Below are 20,132 nucleotides of genomic sequence, written 5' to 3'. Positions count from 1 at the left end.
AAATATAAGACAGCAACATCAGTTTTGATAAATTGTGTGAGGTACAGAAGAAATAGCCAAGAATTCTGACTAGGAATCTACCACCTATTCTTTCAAAACATACATCCCAAGAGACTGGGAAAGTAATTTCTTTATTGTTGAACAGAGCAAAGGAAAATACATGAGAGAAACTGAAGCCGAAAGCTGGTATTTGCAGCCCTAATATTTGTACAGAGAGGATCCAATTAAGCCTCCAAGTCATATGCTTAAGTTAAATGATATGGTACTAGATGCACTCTTGTATGCTTGGCCCAATAAGTAAATTCTCTCTGGAAAGTAAATACTTTTATTCTGGGCCCCCTGAAACACCTACAACTATTTTTAGCAGTGTATGATAAAAAAAAAAAAAAAAAAATCCATGAATGCATGAAGCATAACACCATAACAAAAATCAGCAGTAATAACAGATAACAGAAGCAGTATGATATATTATTCAGAGATCTGAATTATTAGTCACAGATTAATTACTAAAACATTTAGCACTATACTTAAAGAAATATGCTAACATTCAAGAAATAGGATATTATGAAACTTTAGCTTACAAATGAGGCAAAGAAACAAACTGATTTTTTAGGACATTTAAACAACTAATGGAAGTTCAAACAAAATGTCTAGGTTTTAACATCAGAACAGACATAGCTAAGGAGAAAATTGGAAAACTGGAAAAGAGGTCAGAATCAATTATCCAGATAACAGAGAGTGATAATTAGAAGTAAAATATGGAAAAATGTTAACAAATAAGGAACATAAATTCTTTCACATAGATTGTTTTTAATATTGCAAAGGTTAAGGGAGAGAGAGAATAGGACAGAAGCAAAGTCCAAGCCTACAATAAAAATAAACAATGACATTCTCTGATCATAAACTGTTTATTATAAGCATGTAATTACTATAGAAAATTACAGTGAACACTCCGGATAGAAGGAAGATAATCACAGAAATAAGAAACTTAAAAAAGAATTAATGTGATCTCAGATGGAAGGTATGGGATGCAAAAAGGATTAAAGAACAAAAATCTGGTAAACATGAAGGTTAATTTATCAATGGAAATATGTTTGGAGTTAAAAAATAGCATTGTTGTTAATATATATAAGAAAATTTATGTACAATTTGAGAGGAAAGCAATAGGAATTAAACTCCTTGATGGGTGTTCTTGCTCAGGTGGAAGATAGTTTCTGATTAACCACAATTGTGATAATTTAAAATGTTGTGATTTCTAGAGTAATTACTAAAATAATAGAAATAACTCATAACTTCAGAACAAGTAAAGAGAAAGCAATTGAATTACACAAGAAATAATCAGTTTGAAAGAGGGTAAGGAAGTAGAGAAAAAGAATCAAGGAATATCTAGGTAGGACAAAGGGAAAGAACAAAATGACACTTTCCATTTAAACAAGCACATCCTTCTCTAGGGGATCTTCCTGACCCAGGGACTGAACCTGTGTCTCCTGCACTGGAAGGCAGATTCTTTATCTCTGAGCCACCAGGAAAGCCCAAAAATAAAAGTGAAGTCGACTAAATGCTTAGGGAAATTTACAGAGTTACTACTTGGGGGAATCTATCAACGTGTTGTAGAAAGGAAAAATACATAAAACATAAAGATAATGAAAACATAAAGATAATGAAAGATAATAAAATGCAGGAAAAAAGATACACCATTGAAAAATTAACAGAAAAAAATGATGTTACCATATTAATAGAAGAAAAAAATTAAGTCATTTAATTATGAGCAATAATGATATTAATTCATTATGATAAACATGCCATACATCAAGTAGATCTATAATACTTTTAAATTTGTATATGTCTATAGGCACAGCCTCAAAATACATACATTAGTTTCCTAGGAATGCTATAACAAAAGTACCACAAACTGCGTGGCTTAAAATAATAGCTTTTAGTGCTAAAATTTATTGAGGCCTGAAGTCCTAAATCAAGTGTTGGCAAGGTAGGTTTCTTCTGGAGATTCTGAAAGACAACCCATCCCACCTCTTTCTCCAAGCTTCTTGTGGTTGCTATCATTCCTTTGTATGTCTCTTTATCTGTTTTCTTTGTTTATAAAGACATCAGCCTTTGTGTTAAAATCTACCCTAATCCAGTATGACCTCATGTTAATTTAACTAACTATATCTACAAAGACAATTTTCAAATAAAATCACATTCTAAAGTTGCAGATGGATTTGAATTAGGAAGGACATTAGTCAACCTACTACAATATACAAGGCAAAATTAATAACTACAAAGAAAAATAGACCAATACATAATGATAGAGTCAAATATTAACACACTTTTCTTGGTAGTTGATATAAAAGAAAACAGGTTATAAAAGTTTAAGCAAGGTTTTTAAATACTAATATTTATATACACTAATGAAAAACATTGATCATGTCCTAAAATTTTTGAATATCATCAACACTTATCATTAGTGTCCAGAAACATTTTAGAAGACTGAAATCACATTTCAAACAGTTCAGTTCAGTCACTCAGTCGTGTCTGACTCTTTGCGACCCCATGGACTGTGGCATGCCAAGCCTCCCTGTCCATCACCAACTCCCGGAGTTTACCCAAACTCATGTCCATTAGGTTGGTGATGCCATCTAACCATCTCGTCCTTTGTTGTCCTTCTCTGCCTTCCCTCAATCTTTCCCAGCATCAGCGTCTTTTCAAATGAGTCAGCTCTTTGCATCAGGTGGCCAAAGTATTGGAGTTTCAGCTTCAGCATCAGTCCTTCCAATGAACACTCATGACTGATCTCCTCTAAAATGGACTGGTTGGATCTCCTTGCAGTCCAAGGGACTGTCAAGAGTTTTCTCCAACACCACAGTTCAAAAGCATCAATTCTTTGGTGCTCAGCTTTCTTTATAGTCCAACTCTCACATACATACATGACTCCTGGAAAAACCATAGCCTTGACTAGATGGACCTTTGTTGGCAAATTAATGTCTCTGTTTTTTAATATGCTGTCTTCGTTGGTCATAACTTTCCTTCCAAGGAGTAAGCGTCTTTTAATTTCATGGCTGCGATCACCATCTGCAGTGATTTTGGAGCCCCAAAACAAAGTCAGCCACTGTTTCCACTATTTCCCCATCTATTTGCCGTGAAATGATGGGACCGGATGCCATGATCTTAGTTTTCTGAATGTTGAGCTTTAAGCCAACTTTTTCACTCTCCTCTTTTACTTTCATCAAGAGGCTCTTTAGTTCTTCACTTTCTGCCATAAAGGTGGTGTTATCTGCATATCTGAGGTTACTGATATTTCTCCCAGCAATCTTGATTCCAGCTTGTGCTTCATCCAAGCCAGCGTTTCAATCAATCGTATTAATTTTGGAAGACTGATAACATATTCAGTATAATTGATCCAAAATTTAATTTTTCAACCATTCATACATTACAAAACATACATATCATGAGAGATATTCACTTTTAGTAATATTTGCTTTAAATTATACATTAACCTAGGTGGAATTGATGTATTTTTTTGATATGTTCTTTATCAAGTGCTTTTCTTTCTGTTTTTATTTGTAAAAGCTTTTATGAGGCTTTCTACTCCTGCAGTTATTTTCTATGATTTATATTTTTTGATCATAATTACATTTTTTATCAAGATTTTTTAAGATAGTAACAAAAAGCAGTACATAAATTCTTTCAGAATCTCTGGATCATTATATGTGTCTACAGTTGGCCCTCCATAGCCACAGGTTTCACATCTCAGGATACAGAGAGCAGACTGTATGCATTTTTACTATGCCTTTTTATATAAGGACTTGAGCATCTGAGGATTTTGCTAACTTTGGAGCTCCTAGAACAAATCCTCAGTGGACACCAAGGGAAAACTCTATATTATTTTTCTTATAGCAATGCTATATAATATATAAATATCTATATATAATATATGTGCAATATATACAGATATATATATATACACGCACAGATATTTATATATCATACATATATTCTAGCTTGATCCTAGTTGTCTATTACATTTTTCACATTATCTCTTAGAAAACAATAGTTTTACCAATTTTCTCTTTTCAAATTTATTACTTTTTACTTCATATTTCATTTAGCTTTTCCATATAGCTCAGGTTTACTTTATTGCTCATATTTTAATCTCAAGTGAAAACACAATTTTTCTCCTTAATAAATTCTTGTTATTAATAGTGAGTAAAGAAAAAAGATGTTATTTTGATGCAAAAATAGTTATTTTTTAAGAAATATAAATTGGATTTTTATTTTTTCATCAGTTTCACTGTTGTTTTAAAATTTTTCTATATGAATATTTTATACTCTCCATGATTAAAATTTTACTGCAGTTTAGAAATTATATTGTATGTTTCTACTTTTTACAATGTATTGAATTTTTTCATAACCATAAAGGTATGTGACACCTTTTAATAAATGTTCTAGAACAAGTTGAACACTGCTTGAGGAATGAATTTTAAATGATGTATTATCATTGTCATTGCTGCTCTATAATTCACCTCACTCATTTTATTATTGAAATTTTGAATACTGAATCCCAGACCTCTATTGTTCCTCTTTCAGCTGTTCTTTGATTTCTATCAATTTTCAAAAATGTTAACATACTGATATGTGCTTTTATTATTTGTAGATATTTTTATCGTTAGACTTTTCATAAATTATTTACTTTATTAATTTCACTGAGCCTATTTCTTAAGAAATATATATTAAATGGAATGACCATTATTAAAATATAATAATTTGCTTAATGCAACATGTAATAAGAATGACAAAGTAGAACAGATCAATAATAATTATGCCTGGCGTGCTAAGTACCTTCCCTGCCCTGAGATCTGCCATCCACCTTGTCCTGAGTTTTTAGAAGCTGACAACATGCACTATTCTGCTTCTTTCTCTGGGCCTCTGACTTCAGTTCATGTCTGCCCAATGGGAACCACCAGTGGAGATTAATGAAAGGAAGAGAATGAAATTCAAGGCACCCTTCATTGTTGCCTCTGGGGGCTGCAACCCTGGTTGAAAAGCCAGAGCTTTTCTCCAGAGTCTTGTCCACATATCTTCCTCTCCCTCTTCTTCCCTCGAGGCTGAAGAGTTTGAGAGTTTTAATCGTGAACTGCTGTGCCAATATCACTTCACTATCCTTTTGAGGTTTTCTCATAGGCGCCCCCCCTTTTTTTCCCCTTTTGTACACAACTCCTTAAAAAATATATCTTCAAATTACCCATCTTGGATGTACCATCTATTTCTACCCATACTGACATATACTGACTGATATACCAAGATATTTTCTTGTAATGACTGGGTCTCATGGAAACTGGGTAACTCTCAGCCAAATTCTTGGTGATCAGTCAGCTTTACTTTGTTGATAAGACCCTTGATCTAAACTTAACATCTATGCTCTCTTTTTAAACATGGAGAGTGAGAAAGTCACTTCCATTCTTGTACAGATTCTGAGTATTACCACTATCCCAAACACATGTTTTCCAAACAATTTCAATTGTTTTAAAGTGTTTCTTTGTTAAATTAAGAGAAATGGAAGTAAAATTCATATATATCAAAGGTTCTGGGAAAGAGATTTGCCATATAAAACCTCAAATTAATTGATCAGAGGAATAAGTCAAAGCAAATAATGGATCTAGAGAAAAGAAAATAATGGGAGAGAAATAATGCATACTAAGAATTGAAGGAAAGGAAGACATTTCAATAAAGAATAATCACAGTCAATAAGAACATTATCAGAGATGAATAGCTGCTTTTAACAAAAATGAACAATTTTAAAGGATGAACAAACGTGAAAAAATTTTTTTTTCAAATGCAACATCATTAATAATCAAAAGGCATAATGAAATGAAAACGAAGGCAGCTCAATTTATTATGAATAGGACTAGTTCTGATTGGGAAAATTATTTTTATTAAATAATTTAGAAACAAATAAGTTACCATGTACTGGTAAGTTAAATATACACCAAGGATTCCTTGCTCTGATTGTAAAACAAAAGAGATTTCCTTTTGGAATCCATATTTAAAGGCTTTATACGTCACACTTTCAGGAATTAATATCTGAAGAGAAAACTAACAAACTGGAACAAAATGACAAGTGTTTGGTTTCCATTTTCTCTTTCTGCCTATAGGAAGAAAGAAATTTGATTACTTCATGTACATTAGGAATATGTAGGGAAATATAAATAATTTAACAAATGCATGTAAATTAGCAGTTAGAAATATATTAGCCAAAAGTTGTATAGGTATGTTTTAATGACTCTAATAGACAGTTTTTTTTAAATAGTTATAAAGATTTATGTTTGACAATATAGCTTTTGAATGAATCACCCTGAAATAAAACTAGCTAGGTACCTGCTATCTTCATATTAAGCCACAGTGAACCATAAGGCAAATGTTTATTTTTCATTTCTACATACATTTCATTGAGTAATACACAGCATGATTCTTGTAGATAAACTCAGTACATTAGATATTTAAAATTATTCTGCTCAAAATATTTAGAGAAATAATAGCCTAATCACATTAAACTTAAAATTATGTCTCTAGCAAAGGCTAGCTTACTGCAATTTTGGAAACTTGCTAAGGTAATTAAGATAATCATACCACATTGTAAGCAGTTTTTAGAAGGGCCAGCAAGGATAATTTGTCTCTGAAAAATTCAAACATATTCATGCAAAAATGTTCCATTTGTTCATGCTTGCACACACTCTTGCCTGAATTGAAGAAAAGAGGAAGAGACTGATTAATAAAAAGAAATGTGACTATAGATGAGACACAATGAAAATGAGGCTCTAAAATTAAACTTGGAAAATACCAGAGGAGAATAGGGGATATTTTGGGTCTGTTGTACTCTTTAGTGTGGACATGGATATATCATGCTCATGCTTTGGCTAAATTGTATCCTTGCTCTAAATTTTAGTTTTAACGTCAACCACACAGCATATTTTGATTGTATTTCCTTTCTTATATCCCTTTGTATTTTTCCTAGTATTCAAAGAAAGGCAATTTATTTTCAGTTGGTACTGGATGTGTGCCAGGTAAGGTTTTCCTCTCAACTTACAATAGTCAGAAAATTTTTCTCAAAATAGTCAAAGGCATCAGGCTGAATTGTTGTTGTTGTTTTCTGGTATCATGCCTTCTAAACTTATCCATCCTCCTGCTCCAAACAAACTATCAGTGGGCTACCAGTCTGTCCCTCAGATGTCTGTTATTTTTTATTTTTTTTTCTTAGTCCAGAAAATCCCTTTGCCCTCTTTTATACTGGATCCTTGAGGTTCCCTGGTAGCTCAGGTGGTAAAGATTCCACCTGCAATGCAGGAGTCCCAGTTTCAATTCCTGGATTGGGAAGTTCTTCCCCTGGAAAAGGGATGGGCTACCCACTCCAGTATTCATGGGCTTCCACGGTGGCTCAGATGGTAAAGAATCTGCCTGCAATGTGGGAGACCTTGGTTTGATCCCTGGTTTGGGAAGATCCCTTGGAGGAGTGGCAACCCACTCCAATATTCTTGCCTGGAGAATCCCATGGACAGAGGAGCCTGATGGGCTACAGTCCATGGGGTCGCAAAGAGTCAGTACATGAGTGAGCAATTAAGCAGAACAAGCCCTATTGGATCTAGTGTCTCCTGTATATATTATCTTCCTATTTCTAAGTTGTGCTTCATGTTCATACCTCCAGAGACTTATGGCAAAGGATACATCAGAGGAAGTTTTTAAAATGCAATACATCTAGTGTATCTTTACATTTCCCTTACATTCAATAGACAATTTAGCCAGGGTATAATTCTAAACTTCATCAGAATTTTGAAGGCATTATATTTTAACTTTCATTTTCTGTATTTCTCTTGTGAAGTTAGTACGTTTTTTATTTGTATTACTTCATACTGTGATCTTGCAGCTGTTCTTTCCCCTCAGTGAAAATTCTCAGAGACTACTTTTTATCCTGGTGTTCTGATCTTTCTTGCTTATGCATTCTGGTGTGTATTTTTTTTTAATTTATTTTATTCAGTTCTAAATGTGTCCATACAATTCTGAGAAATAGTCTTATGTTATTTTTTCATAATCTGTTTCCCTCCTTTCTCTCTTTTCAGAAATTCCATGATTAGATATTTAATTTCCAGTACTGAATATTGACTTTTCTTATGATTTCTGAGACACTTTCATCTATCTCTTTTTCCTCCACCTCCCCCTACTCTGTTTTGTAGAATTTTTTAGAAATCTTTTCATTACAAATAGTTTATTGCTGATAGATATTTAATAACCAGCTCTGTGGCAAAACATATGGATATAGATATTCATGCATGTTTGATATAACTTTTTACTGATATAAATAATGTGTAGTATAAACTTACAGATAATAAAATATAAAATACTCTTCATTTTGAATTCCACAAAGCAATTGATTCTCATAGCATGCTTTCAATTGACTTTTGCAGAATTCCTTTACCTGTCTCAAACTACAGCTGTGATTCATAAAACATTGTTCTGTTCTGAATATTGTTCGATATATTTACTTTAAAAGTAAAACAGCAAAGACATATGAACTTGACTCATTCTTCAATAACATTCTTTAAAAAATATAGATTATATATATTTTCTCTTAAAAGTAGGGAGACTTGGCAACATTGGGCCTCTGACTTTGCCTGGTTGCTCTAAATAGAAGAGAAAGTGAACTGAAGTGGCTCAGTCCTGTCTGACTCTTTGTGACCCCATGGACTTTAGCCTACCAGGCTTCTCTGTCCATGGGATTTTCCAGGCACAAGTACTGGAGTGGGTTGCCATTTCCTACTCCAGGGGATCTTCCCAACCCAGGGAATGAACCCAGGTCTCCCACATTGCAAGCAGATGCTTTACCCTCTGAGTCACCAGGGAAGCAAAAGAGGAGGGTGACCTAGTTTGCCAGGACCCTATGACATGTTTGAGTTCTATGGACCATTAGCACATTCAAAAGCAGAGACATTACTTTGCCAACAAAGGTCCGTCTAGTCAAGGCTATGGTTTTTCCAGTGGTCATGTATGGATGACTGAGAGTTGGACTGTGAAGAAAGCTGAGCACTGAAGAATTGATGCTTTTGAACTGTGGTGTTGGAGAAGACTCTTGAGAGTCCCTTGGACTGCAAGGAGATCCAACCAGTCCATTCTGAAGGAGATCAGCCCTGGGATTTCTTTGGAAGGAATGATGCTAAAGCTGAAACTCCAATACTTTGGCCACCTCATGAGAAGAGTTGACTCATTGGAAAAGACTCTGATGCTGGGAGGGATTAGGGGCAGGAGGAGAAAGGGATCACAAAGGATGAGATGACTGAATGGCATCACCGACTCGATGGACATGAGTTTGAGTGAACTCCAGGAGCTGGTGATGGACAGGGAGGCCTGGCATGCTGCAATTCATGGGGTTGCAAAGAGTCAGACACAACTGAGCGACTGAACTGAACTGAACTGAATTGATGACCTGCTTGAGTTGTATGGACTATTTCAGGTTTTAATACCACATTCTGCAGTTCACATAGCTTATACTCAAAAGACAAAGCAGCTTGTAAAATGATCTAATTCATAATCTGACAATTAGACGTTTTCATGGGAATTCAAATGAGCTGCATCTACCTTGAAATCCAAGAATTTAAATTATGAAAATGAAGCTTAATCAAATATTGGTACTAAAAAGTATTAGATTTTAAAAAAGAATCTAAAGATTTTCCATCTAATCTTTCAGTATTATCAAGTAATCAAGTATACTAACACAATTATCAATTGTTTATTTGTTAGTATTTCATTGCTATTTAATGGCTTATTTGTTTTGTCATTTGAGGTTGATGGCTTGTAAAATCCATTTCTCCCATACAGTGGTGTTTCCAGGAAGGATCAAAATAATAATATGTGTATTCAATTTTATCTTGTTTAAAAAATAATGTCCATTTTCTCTTCTACTTACTTTGTTCTGGTTTTTGTTAACACTGATTTACTAACAATGATTTTTTTGATCACCAGTAATCTGTTGCCAAAACCAATTGTCACTTCTTTGCACACAATTTCCTCAAACGTTTAGCAACATTTAGCACAATTCACTATTTTATCGCTTTTGAAATACATACCTGACTTAGGTGATTTTTTTTTTCCAGTTTTTCCTGCTGACTCCCTCTACTCTTGAAAGTGAAAGTTGATCAACCATGTCCAACTCTTTGTGACCCCTCTTGGAGTTCTCCAGGTTGTAATACGGGAGTAGGTTGCCGTTCACTTCTCCAGGGGATCTTCCCAATTCAGGGATGGAAGCCAGGTCTCCCACATTGCAGGCTCATTCTGTACCAGCCACCAGGGAAGTCCAAGAATACTGGAGTGGGTAGCCTATCCCTTTTCCAGTGGATCTTCTTAACCCAGGAATCCAACAGAGTCTCCTGCATTGCAGGCAGATTCTTTACCAGCTGAGCTACCAGGGAAGCCTCTTCAACTCTTAATAATGTCTAAATGTTAAGAAGTATTCTACTCCCTATTTTCCTCTTTTTTCATATCAATTCACATGAAGTACAACACTGATGATTCTCAAATCTCCAGGATCCCACCTCTTTTCTGAGCTCTGAACTTGCGTGATATATTCATATTATATCTCTTAAAGTGCTTGACAAGACTCTTTCATCTTCCATCGGCCTTTATCCCAGTCAATGTCATTCACTTCTCAAACCTAAAACCTGATGATCCTGATTCCTCTCTCTGTCTCTTTAACTCCCACATCTAATTTATCAGCAAGTCCTGTTGATTCTGTCTCCAAATACATAGCTCTAGTCTGTCCATCTCTTACCCAGACATCTGCAAGCTGCTATTAATTATTCAAGTATTCTTATGATTCCTTCTTGCTCCCATACCCACAATTCATTCCTTCTATCATAGCACATAGGACCCTAAAAACTCCCTTAACATGACTCAGATGACTCAGAATCATTTATCTAATCACTAGCTAGGTCACCAAGTATGTTCTTTCCTCCTTAATTCTTTAGGCAGAGCTATCTTCATTTCATCTCATAAATGTGACAGAATATTTTCTCAAGGTTTCTTATATTCTACTGTCTTTGTAATTCTTTTTTCCATATTCTTGGAATGATTATAATCATTTTAGCTTTCAAAATTAAGTTCTCATAATCAGAGAAATTATACTCAAATACTATTTTTTTAACCTCCATAGCTTTAATCACAACTTATAATCATTTATGGGCTTCCCTGGTGGCTAGACTGGTACAGAATGCTCCTGCAATGTAGGACACCTGGGTTCCATTCCTGGGTTGGGAAGATTCTCTGGAGAAAGGAACAGCTACACACTCCAGTATTCTGGCCTGGAGAATTCCATGGACTATACAGACTTCCCTGGTGGCTCAGACAGTAAAGTGTCTGCCCACAATGCGGGAGACCTGGGTTCAATCCCTGGGTTGGGAAGATCCTGTGGAGAAGGAAATGGCAACCCACTCCAGTACTCTTGCCTGGAAAATTCCACGGACTGAGGAGCCTTATAGGCTACAGTCCATGGGGTCGCAAAGAGTCGGATACAACAGAGCGACTTCACTTTCTCTACAGAGTCAAAGAGTCAGACACAATTGAACAACTTTCACGTTCATAATCATTTATAAATATGATGGTTAAATGAATTTTTCCAGTTAAATATTTATGGATGAAGAAACACTGTCTGCCTAATATCTCACTGATATTTCAACAGTAATCCTACTACCTAACTCATAGTAAGTTCTCATCAAATATTAGTCAATTTAATGAATAATAGCACTGTTTTATCATAAATGGATGTGACATTTCATAATACAATATGTATTTTAGCCCTTAAAAAACAGATTCATGTAATTTAATAATTATTTATTTATAATAATTGTTGTTTAGTTACTAAGTCACATCTGATTATTTTGTGACCCTGTGGACTGTAGCCCTCTGTCCATGGGATTCTTCAGGCAGAAATAGTGGAGTGGGTTGCCATTTCCTTCTCCCTCGGATCTTTCATAGTCCAGGGAACAAATTGGTGTGTCCTGCATTGAGATGCAGATTCTTTACCATTGAGCCACTTAGGAAGCCATTCATAATATTACCCTTGATTAAATAGTGTTTAGTAGAGGAAAGCCATAATTTTTTTATGTTATCTTATGTTATATATTACTTGAGTTTTCAGCATTCTGTGTCTGTGTTAAACTTTTCATTGGTTCAAGTAGCCATAGTTGGACACCAACAGTAGTTAAGGACAAATTTATTGTATATAGTGTGTCTAAACAAAATTTTTTCCTCAGAAAACTTGGCCTACTGTGCCATTGCATTGCAACTCCAGAAGCAACAAGTCATGATTGTTTTCTTTCTGCCAGAAAATTCCAGTGAAGTTCATAGATTTAACTCTTGCAATTGTTATCATTCATTCAGTTCAGTTCAGTTCAGTTGTTCAGTCTTGTCCAACTCTTGGCAACCCCATGAACTGCAGCATGCCAGGCTTCCCTGTCTATCACAAACTCCCAGAGTCCACCCAAATCCATGTCCATTGAGTCGGTGATGCCATCCAACCATCTCATCCTCTGTCGTCCCCTTCTCCTCCTGCCCTCAATCTTTTCCAGCATCAGGGGCTTTTCAAAGGAGTCAGCTCTTCGCATCAAGTGGCCAAAGTATTGGAGTTTCAGCTTTAGCATCAGACCTCCCAATGAACACCCAGGACTGATCTCCTTTAGGATGGACTGGTTGGATCTCCTTGCAGTCCAAGGGACTCTCAAGAGCCTTCTTCAACACCACAGTTCAAAAGCATCAATTCTTCGGCGCTCAGCTTTCTTCACAGTCCAACTCTCACATCCATATGACTACTGGAAAAACCATAGCCTTGACTAGATGGACCTTTGTTGGCAAAGTAATGTCTCTGTTTTTTAATATGCTGTCTAGTTTGGTCATAACTATCCTTCCAAGGAGTAAGCATCTTTTAATTTCATGACTGTAATCACCATCTGCAGTGATTCTGGAGCCCAGAAAAATAAAGTCATGTAAAGAACATATTGTTTTGAGGCATTAGCTCGAACCACATTTATTAAGTTGCAATGCAACCTACAGAACTCATTGGTCAGAGAATCAAATAATCTTTCAAGGATATCTTATTATCCTGATATCCAATCTCTGCATACTAAAGGATTTTCATTGTTATCTACACATTAATAAACATTTCATCATCTTTAGGATCATTCTTTGAAAGGATTGCCTCTTCCATATATTCAATGTCTACTGAAAATTCAAGTTAAAAGAGTGAAGTCTCAGAGTAGATCATGCACAACTCTTGGAGCCAACTTTCTGCATACTTTTTCTTTACTTTAATAACTTAGTACTTCAATAGTTTGGGGCAGAAAAAAACTATGGCCCATGGGTCAAATTTGGTTCACTGCCTATAAAGAAAGTTTTATTGGGGAAAAAAATCTAATTTCATTTGTTTTCACGTTCTCTGTGGCTGCTTCTGAGCTACAATAGCAGAGCCAAGTACTCACAACAAAAATCGTATCATCAAAATGCTTCTAGCCCTTTGCAGAGAATGTTTGCTGATCCCTGATTTAAGACACTGGCCTAGGCCCCTCATTTGTAAGTGCCTGAGGGGGCTGGACTACATTAACTCTAAATTCTATGCCACCTCATGCTTATTATCTTGTTTTCATTAGTTTATCTGTGTCTGGCTCTATAGATCCAGACAACATTAGCATTCATGTCAATAGTATACTTTTTTTTTTCTGCTTTTCCCTTTTTCTAGTTTGAACACATTAAATAAATATGGTACCCTCAACAGAACAATTATTAACTGCAACAGAAAGAAGGATCAATATTCTCTGTTTCTAATTCATATTTCATTCTTCATAGAAAAGTAAGGAAGGGCTCTCAGGTGATGACAAGAAGTCAAATTCCAGTACATATTAGCAGATTTACAGGTTTTTTGTTTGTCTTGATTTGGGTTTGGGGACTTTTCTTGTTTTTTATTTAGACATCATTGGCAAAACATACTGTAATCAAGATGGAACTCAATATTTAATTTTATTTTAATCTGTAAAGAAATTTCCTTGTTCATACTATGTAGTGTATATTAGTTATTTAAAAATTAGAATATTTTAGAAATTATTTTTGGGCAAATCTGTTTCTAACGGATGAGATGTTGTATACACTGAATGCTAACTAATGACATTGGTCAGCAAAAAACTGAAGGAACACTTAGAATATTTCTACATAAAATAGTTGCAAAAAAGGAACATTAAAGTTCATGACAATGAAATAATGGAGCCAAACTATTGAGATCCAACCTCTTCCTTCCTTTGCACATCTGATTTTCAACTTCAAAAGGCAATAAAGTCACTCATAAAATTGAGCAAAGAGATAGATATGAACAGACAAAGGAGGTCAATGGTCAAATGGGAGGAAACCACACATTTTACCATCTTGTAAACAGTGAGGGTCCTTGGGCAGACAAAGAAAAGCTGAAACCTCCAGACTGACAGGAAATCACACATTTTGAGTTTGACAAGGGCTCTATAGGCAGAGGAAAGGTGGGAAAATGCAGGACTATTTGGCATCACAATGTAATCTTTTCCTTTTTATGCCCACACTACAATAAAATTAGCCCTAAAGAAGTACCCATAATGCCCTGTTGCCATGACACTTCTAATTTAAGCTAAATAGGGACAAAAATCTTTCTTTTCCTTGGGAAGGTAGAGCTGGGATGAAAATCAGGAAATACTATACAAAACTCCTCCCTCTTCACTGAACATTCTACCCATTCATTTTTCATGCCCCTTATAATATGCTTGCCAAAGAAACTCAGGGCAGCTACTCACCTCAGTCTGCCCTCTCACCCCTTGAGAGTATAGTACACTTAATAAACCCTTGCTTTGTTTTCTTGACCTCCATATCTCATCTCTGAAATCTTTCTGTGACAAGACAAGAACCTGCTTTTGGAAAACATCTTAAATTCTGTACACCCGTGGCAGATGCATGTTGATGTATGGCAAAACCAATACAATATTGTAAAGTAAAATAATAATAATAATAATAAATTCTGTATGGGAACATATTAATATGATTTCCTCAAACTATACATTATATATATGATCCTAAAACAGTTTTTTTAAGAAGTGCTATGCTGAATAAATGGTCTGAAATCTGCTCAGTTAGATCTGATAGCTTAAGTCAGTCTGGTCTGTAAGGACGTCTTGCCATGAGGTAAGAGCTACATCCCAAGAGTCAAAAGACAAAGCAAAATTTTCTTAATGCAAAATTAAAAAAAAAATTCTTCTTGAGTGTATAAGAGCAAAAGAAATAACATCCTTCAGGAGCAAACTGACATAGGCTATCATCTCGACACTATTTAGAATAGTTTTAACTACATTTTAGAGGAAAATGATGGCAGGGGCACACCAGAAAGATCATCCTTGTTTAATATTCAAAATCCAGAAACCATACCCTCAAATATTACGGTTTTCTACCAGGAAGGCATTGACTTAACAATGAAAATGCTACTCCGACTTGCCTGATTTACAATGTTGGTTTTTACTCTTCTCACATTGACTATTTTATCTAGTCTCTCAGTTTATTCCTGGGTGAACGCTGTTTTCTCTGACTAACTGGATTCTTCTCAGAGATTAGAGTGATATAGTGTAGAAGAGACAGTGCTTTGCTGCCCTTAAGAAAGGAAGATGCAGATGTGAATGACCTTAAAGGTCTTTGTCCAAATCAGCTTCTTTCCTCCCCATCCTTTCCTTCCTGCAGGAGGAAAATCAGTCATGTCTACACAAATCCCAATTCCATTAACCTTTCAGATACTGTGGAGACACAATTGTACTAAGGTCCCTAACATTATATATGTCAAGAATTGGCTGGCATGTCCTTTACATGTCTCTCTTATAATATCTTGACTATTTCAAAGAGCTTATAGTTCAGATGCCTGAGAACATTAAAGTGCAGGACAATTTTTATTTCTGAAATTAATGCCTGAACTTAAGGTTCACTGGAGGGACAAAGAATACCAAAGGCAGACTCTCTCATACACATGATATATTTAGTTCCCTTATTTTACGTACTTGTTAAAGTCTCTATGCTTAAAGTTCATAAAAAGACAATAAAGAGGAAATACTAAACCAAAATTATTCATTGGAAACCACAGGAAGATGTGTAAACTGAGTCCTCATATCAGACTGGATACTACAGCAAATATGAATACTAGAAACTTGGTGGATTAACTCCCATTCTAGCTTCACTTTTTATAAAACATGTAGCCTTGGGACTATAACAACTTTTCTGTGCATCTGTTACCTCAGATATAAATAGGAATGAAACTGACTAATATAGCTACAAAGATGACTGAGTTGATATTTGCTGTAACTATATTTGTATGTGTATGTATGCTCAATTGTGTACAACTCAGTGACTTAGCAGCAGCAGCAGCTGCGACCTCATGAACTATAACCCACAAGGCTCCTCTGTCCATGTGATTTTTCCAGGCAAGAATATTAAGTGGGTTGCCATTTCCTACTCCAGTAACTATATTTAAGCATGGTTTACTAAAATTTTTATTTTTAAATTTTAAAGTAACTTTTAATAATAGATAAATATCAAGTATAAAAATATTAAAAAGTAAAAGGATCAGAGACCAAAAGACAAGATTTTTGAGGCCATACTAAAGTAAATAAAACCTTTTATAATTACAATATATTAACTTTTTAATCTGTTAATATAATATCATTGTATTTCTACACAGACTCAGTTCAGTACAGTTCGGTCGCTCAGTCTTGTCTGACTCTTTGGCCACAACATGCCAGGCCTTCCTGCCCATCACCAACTCTCGGAGTTTCAGCAAATGCATATCCATTGAGTCGGTGATGCCATCCAGCCATCTCATCCTCTATTGTCCCTTTCTCCTCCTGCCCTCAATCTTTCCCAGCAACAGAGTCTTTTCAAATTAGTCAGCTCTTTGCATCAGGTGGCAAAGTATTGGAGTTTCAGCATCAACTTCAGTCCTTTCAATGAACACTCATGACTGATCTCCTTTAGGATGGACTGGGTGGAACTCCTTGCAGTCCAAGGGACTCTCAAGAGTCTTCTCCAACACCATAGTTCAAAAGCATCAATTCTTTGGTGCTCAGCTTTCTTTATAGTCCAACACTCACATCCATATACGACTACTGGAAAAACCATAGCCTTGACTAGATGCACCTTTGTTGGCAAAGTAATGTCTCTGCTTTGTAATATGCTGTCTAGGTTGGTCATAACTTTTCTTTCAAGGAGTAAGCGTCTTTTAATTTCATGGCTGCAGTCACCATCTGCAGTGGTTTTGTAGCCCCTCAAAATAAAGTCTGTCACTGTTTCCCCTGTTTCCCCATCTATTTCCCATGAAGTGATGGGACCATATGCCATGATCTTAGTTTTCTGAATGTTGAGCTTTAAGCCAACTTTTTCATTCCTCTTTCACTTTCATCAAGAAGCTCCTTAGTTCGTCTTCACTTTCTGCCATTAGGGTGATGTCATCTGCCTATCTGAGGTGATTGATATGTATCCTGGCAATCTTGATTCCAGTTTGTGCTTCATCCAGCCAAACATCTCTCATGATGTACTATACATATAAGTTAAATAAGCAGGGTGACAATATACAGCCTTGACATACTCCTTTTCCTATTTGGAACCAGTCTGTTGTTCCATGTCCAGTTCTAACCATTGCTTCCTGACCTGCATACAGATTTCTCAAGAGACAGGTCAGGTGGTCTGGTATCCCCATCTCTTTAAGAATTTTCCACAGTTTATTGTGATCCACACAGTCAAAGGCTTTGGCATAGTCAATAAAGCAGAAGTAGATGTTTTTCTGGAACTCTCTTGCTTTTTCAGTGATCCGGAGGATGTTGGCAATTTGACCTCTGGTTCCTCTGCCTTTTCTAAGACCTGCTTAAACATCTGGAAGTTCACAGTTCATGTATTGCTGAAGCCTGGCTTGGAGAATTTTGAGCATTACTTTACTAGCATATGAGATTACATAACCTCAAAACATATTAGATTATATGATATTTTCATATCTTTCACTCAATAAATGAGTGAATTAATCGCAATGGAAGGAGTGGAATACATTCATTACAGAAGGAAAAGCCCATATTGTGGGCCAGGAGAGTATGATTTTTGCAAATATCCTATATTCCAGGATGTGATCTCCTCTCTCTTTTGTACTTTCAGCCTCTTTATTCATGTAGGCCCCATCTTCTCATTTGATATGTTCTGTAAGAACTTTTGCTTTGTTAAGCGCAATACAAAACCTCCCATTTCCTATACCATCATCCCTTTTCTTTGAATACAAAATTATTTAATATTGAGATCAACATGTAATTTTCAATTTTACCTCCTAATATACTTGCTGCAATTTTATTTTTAATTTTTTTATTGGAAGTAATTGCGTTACAGTATTGTGTTAGTTTCTGCTGTATATCAAATGAATCAGCTATAGATATACATATGTTGCCTCGCTCTTGACCTTCCTTCCTATCTCCCACCCTATCTCACCCCTCTAGGTTTCACAGAGCACTGACTTCAGCTCTGTGTGTTACAGAGCAAATTCCCACTTGCTATCTATTTTACATATGGTAATGTATATGCTTCCATGCTACTCTCTCCATTTTCTACCCTCTCCTTCCCCACTGTGTCCACAAGTATGTTCTCTATGTCTGTGTCTCCGCTGCTCCCCTGCAAATATGTTCATTAGTACCATCTTTCTAGATTCCACACACATGCATTAATATACAATGTTTGTCTGTCTCTTTCTGACTTACTCTGTATGATAGGCTCTAGGTTCATACACCTCATTGGGACTGACTCAAACGCATTATTTTTTTATAGCTGAGTAATAGTCCATTGTATATATGTACCACAATGCTATATCTATTCCTTAGTCAATGGACATCTAGGTTGCTTCCGTGTCATAGCTATTATAAAAAGTGCTGCAATGAACAATGTGTCTCTTTCAGTTATGGTTTTCTCAGGTTGTATGCCCAGTAGTGGGATTTTGGGGTCATATGGTAGTTCTATTACTAGTTTTTTAAGGACTCACTGTACTGTTCTCCAAAGTGGCTGTCAATTTACATTCCCACCAGAAGTGCAAGAGGGTTCCCTTTTTTCCACATCCTCTCTGGTATTTGTTGTTTATAGATTTTTAATGATGGCCATTCTGACCAGTGTGAGGTGATACCTCATTGTAGTTTTGACTTGTATTTCTCTAATTGTGAGAGATTTTGAGCATCTTTTCATGTGTTTGTTGGCCATCTTTATGTCTCCACTGGAGAAATGTCTATTTAGGTATGCCCATTTTTTTAATTGGGTTATTTTTATGGTATTTAGCTGAATGAGCTGCTTATATGTTTTGGATATCCTTTGTCAGTTATTTTGTTGCAATTATTTTCTCCCAACAATTTATTAAATCTATTTTCTTTAACTGGGAAGGGAGTATTTGGGGGAAAATGGATACACATATATGTATAGCTAAATCCTTTCACTCTTCACCTGAAAGTATCACAACATTGTTTGTTAACTGGCTACACTGCTAAGTCACTTCAGTCGTGTCCGACTCTGTGCGACCCCATAGATGGCAGGCCACCAGGCTCTGCCGTCCCCGGGATTCTCCAGGCAAGAACACTGGAGTGGGTTGCCATTTCCTTCTCTAGTGCATGAAAGTGAAAGGTGAAAGTGAAGTCGCTCAGTCGTCTCCGACCCTCAGCGACCCCATGGACTGCAGCCTTCCAGGCTTCTCCGTCCGTGGGATTTTACAGGAAAGAGTACTGGAGTGGGGTGCCATTGCCTTCTCCGGTACCCCAACACAAAATAAAAGTTAAAAATTAGATTAAAACACCACTACTTTCTTTAAGATCATTGATTATTTCCCCAAAATCACATGAAACATTTTTGAGTTTTACTGTTTGCCTATGTTTTCTTATCATTGTGCTAAGCAACAGTTCATCTTGATAATCTGTATTCCCAATGTTGTATCTATATGATTAAGTCTATCTCTCCCCCTGTAACTATGTAATTATGAGAGCTATCCATATCTCTCATTGAATCACTATTTTTTATCTCTTCTGCCTCCTCTCCTAAGTCTATGC

The sequence above is a fragment of the Bos indicus genome, chromosome 6 (assembly GCF_029378745.1).
Source record: "Bos indicus isolate NIAB-ARS_2022 breed Sahiwal x Tharparkar chromosome 6, NIAB-ARS_B.indTharparkar_mat_pri_1.0, whole genome shotgun sequence".
Lineage (NCBI taxonomy): Eukaryota > Metazoa > Chordata > Mammalia > Artiodactyla > Bovidae > Bos > Bos indicus.
Note: the sequence above shows the minus strand (reverse complement) of the source record.